The following is a 4,200-nucleotide window of genomic DNA, read 5'->3' on the forward strand; positions in this document are numbered from 1 at the left end:
ATGCCTTGTTCCAGGGTTTGAGCCCTGGGCATGCTGGCTTTTGTGTAGTGCAGCACACCAAAAGGAATTCTCCCCAATTCTGGGTCCATTCTCTGGGCTCCTGCTGAACACCTACTGTGGGCCGCGCCCTATGCTGGGGTCAGGACGACTCAGGCCCGCTCTTGGTGAAGAGGAGGCCAGATGAGGTGAGGTCAGTCTGGGGGCTGGGGCGGGGAGCCCAGGTTCACCATGTACCCACATTTACAGACTAGAAAAATCCAGAGCCACATTCCTGGGATGCAATCAGAGGCTGCCAAAGAGGAACAGAGAAGGTGCCGGGGCTGGGCACCCTTGGAGAAATGAATAAAGAGTGGATCCCTGCTTCTGGGGACTTTGCAGCTGGTTGGGGAATGACAATAATAATAAAGTGTTACTGCTGATAGAAATGAAGGCCAGAGTCCTGATAATGACCTTCAAGGCCTTCTGCTCTGTCCTCCTGCCCCGCCCCCCCATTCTTCTCCAACCTCCTCTCCTCTCCTACTCTACCCCTCATCCTTACTGTTGATGGAACATTCCAGCCCAATTCTGCTAGCCAAGGATGTCTCTGCTCTCCCGGCATGTGGAGGGAAGCAGGCAGCAAACAGGTAAGCAAAGCAAGCACCAGGACAATGTCGGGTAGAGAGGAAATGGCTGTTGGGGGTCAGAAAACCATACCCCAAAATATGGCACTTTGACATGCTGAACTGAAGAAACAGCCTCGAGGTCTCTCTGACTGCCCCCCACCCCCACCACCTTTCCCCAAGTACAGGAGGAGGCTGTTCTCTGAAGTTCCTTATCCACCTAGAAACTGGACCCCCAAAGAGGAACACAATTGCCTTTGATTCCTTCTCCAAAATTTCATTAATGAGAGAAGATTAAAATCCATATCACAGAGGAAGAGACTGAAACTTAAACACCACACCTAGAGCCCAGACGAACAACCTTTGTCTCAAATTATTATTTGTTCTCTGGTCCCACTCAGTTTCCAAAGAAACTCATTTGCAAGACAGTGTCTGACTCTGGGGTCATCTCTCCTAAAAGTCATTTATTCCTGCTCCCCCTTCTTCCCCTGCGAAGAGGGCAAGCGTGTGGACTTTGCAGGGTTATTGGGTAATCATTCTCCCATGAGTCCCCTGTGCTGTGCCTGTTAAATAGCTTTTGTGTGCCTTTTTCCTCCTGTTGACCCGCCTACGTCAGTCCATTTTAAGCAAACATTTAAAGGGTGAAGGGGAAGCTTTCCTTTGGCTCCTATGTAGCATAGAGTGGCTTTGAGGGGGTGCATGGAACTCCCTGCTTGGAGGCTCTTGTCCCAAGGGAGGTGACATTTGATCTGAGACCTGAATAGCTATCAGAACCGTTCATGCCAGGAGCTGAGGGGCAAGCAGTCCAAGCTGAGGGAACAGGCTGCACAGGGGCCCTGAGGTGGAAAAAGCTGACCAGTTCCAGGAAGAGAATGGGGCCAGTGAATGAGTGGGTAGTGGGAGGAGGGGGTGGGGCAGCTGGCAGGGTCTGGGGGCAGTTTGCATTTTGTTTCAGTTTGGTGGGAAACCACTGGGAAGTTATAGGCCAACGAGAAACCTGTTCTGTCAGGTATGGTGGTACACGCCTGCAGTCCAGCTACTTGGGAAGCTGAGGCAAGAGGATTGCTTGAGCTAGAGTTTGAGGCCAACCTGGGCAAGATAGCAAGACCCTTTCTCTAAAAAAGAAAAGTTTAAAAAATTAAAAAAAAAAAAAAGAAACTTTTTCAGTTTTTAAAACCATCTCTGGCTACAGAAAGGAGAATACACTATAGCCTAGAGTCCCACTGTTGGGGGTGTGTGGGGTGCATGGCTTGGACTGGCGGGGCCAATGGTGGTGGGATATGGACAGGTTTGAGACATGGGGACCTATCTTTTAATGAGTTGGGAAGTGGACTGACATTCCTGTACCCATTTCACAGATGGAGGAACTGCAGCTCAGAGGCATTCCCTGCGGTGTGTGTGTGGGGGGGGGAGGGGGACTATTATGCAGTTTTACAGATGTAGAGATTGACAGGGGAGGGAATTTCCCCACCGAGACACAGCTAAGGCCAAATGTAGGTCTCTAGGCACTTTCTCTGCTCCTAGACCATCCTCCTCTCTAGGTGTGGCTGGTATTATTAACCACCTGCCTTTTGCAGTTGGGGAAATGGATACTCAGAAGAACAATGCTTGTGGTGGTGAGTCTGGGATAGGACGCAGGGCCCCTGCTGCAAGGTCTAGAATCTAGACTCTAGATCAGGTGTCCTCAAACTACGGCCCGCAGGCCATATGCGGGTGCTTTTGCCCATTTGTTTTTTTATTTCAAAATAAGATATGCGCAGTGTGCATAGGAATTTGTTCATAGTTTCTTTTAAACTATAGTACGGTCCTCCAAGGGTCTGAGGGACAGTGAACTGGCCTCCTGTTTAAAAAGTTTGAGGACCCCTGCTCTAGATGCTCTGTCTCCCTGCTGCAGCCCCTGCCTGCCTTCCTGGCATGGCTGCAGAGAGAAGACAAATGTGGCAGAACCCACAAGAGGACAATAATGGAGGTGGCGCTTAATCACATGCTTCCGCTCCTGGCGCTGTGGATGCCCAGGGACAGGAGGAGGATGAGGCGGCTGTGCTGTTTGTGGGAGGTGGTCACAGCCCTGTCTGCCTCTGCCTGGCTCGGTGCTCTCAGCGGGCACGTGTGGATGTGTGAGCGTGGTGCCCACAGGAGCTCTGCAGCTTCCGTGGGAGTGCCGGGCACCCGGGTCACTCGGCTCCCTGTCCTGCTCAGACCCAGTGTGCCCTCGCTCCTGGCCACTCACCTGCAGACCGCTTGTTCTGTGCACTATCTCTGGGCCCTGCTTGGGCTTCTTGATGAGGAAATAATTAACCACAGACTCATTTTCCAAGGCTTCCATCCCACTTTCCTGACCAAGTTAAAAATATTCACAATGAGCAGGGCTGCGGGTGGGAGGAGCCGCTGTGCGTGGGAGGGCAGCGGGACCAGAGAGGGAAGGGTGTGCTGGGAGGGAGGCCTGCTGTGTGTCTGGCCCCAGAGCCTGGGGGAGGACAGGGGCAGGGGCTGGGGTCCCACCTAGTTCCACTCTGCCTCACCTTGCGAATCTGGGCAAGTTCCTTGCCCTCTCTGGGCCTCTGCTTCCTTCTCTGTTAGTTGAGTAATTTGCACTAGAATTTAGTCCTTGCTGTGTATAAACAGATGACTCTGAAAGCAAAAAAAGTGAACAAAAACCGACAAAAAAATCTATGGTTAATTAAGTTCGGAAAAGGACACCAGGATATATAAAGTTAAACCCGTTCTTCACTGCAGGCTTTTCGGAGTCTTTATTGCTCGGAAACTTTTATTTCTTTGGAAAGTAATATCTATGCCCATGGCATCTAATAAAGAAGGTGTGCAAGGGGTTTGCGGGGCTTACACCTGTCTTGTACCGGCTGTGCCTCCTCTGCTCCTCACGCTGTGCAGATATCACTGCAGGTGGCCATTTCTAATGCACAGAGAGACGGTGTCACCCGCACCAGCAGAAGCGGTGTAGACTCAGACCGCAGCATAAGTGACTACCAGTCTCCAAGGGGGAGGGGGAGTATGGATGCGCCTTTCTCAAACTTACATGACTTTAACCACAGATTCCCGCCTGGTATCTCTGGGACCAGCATCTGGAGAAACACCCTTTGAGAAAGGCGGGGTCCCTGGTCCCCAGGTGCCTGGAGACTTTATGTAGGAAGGGAGTTAGTGGTGCCCTGTAGGCCCAGACTCCTGTCCCGGAGAGGGTGCCCATGACCTCTGCCCCTTGCTGGCCACCCAGGGGCTGTCCCGATGAGCTTGTGGGAAGGTCCAGAGCTGGCAGTCTATTTGGGGACACCCGCCCCCAGAAGGGCAAGCACTTGCCCAGGTTGCGTGCCTGCGGGCTGCGCCCTGCGTGAGCAGCGACCCCGCCCGGTGGGCGCGCCGTGGGCGTGGGCCGCCGACGCGCGTGGCCCCGGGCGGGCGTGTGGCGGCGGGCGGGAGGGTGCGAGCGTGCGTGGCCCGCCCCCGCCCCGCCCCGAGTCCCGGCAGGTGTGGGCGGGCCGCCGGGACCCCGCGGAGCCCGGGCCGGGAGAGCGGGCGGGAAACAGGAAGCGGGGGGTGGCGCGCGGCCGGACGGCCGGAGGGAAGGACGTGCGGGGCGGCTGGCCGC

This window comes from Microcebus murinus, chromosome 10, assembly GCF_040939455.1.
Source record: "Microcebus murinus isolate Inina chromosome 10, M.murinus_Inina_mat1.0, whole genome shotgun sequence".
In the NCBI taxonomy this organism is placed as follows: domain Eukaryota; kingdom Metazoa; phylum Chordata; class Mammalia; order Primates; family Cheirogaleidae; genus Microcebus; species Microcebus murinus.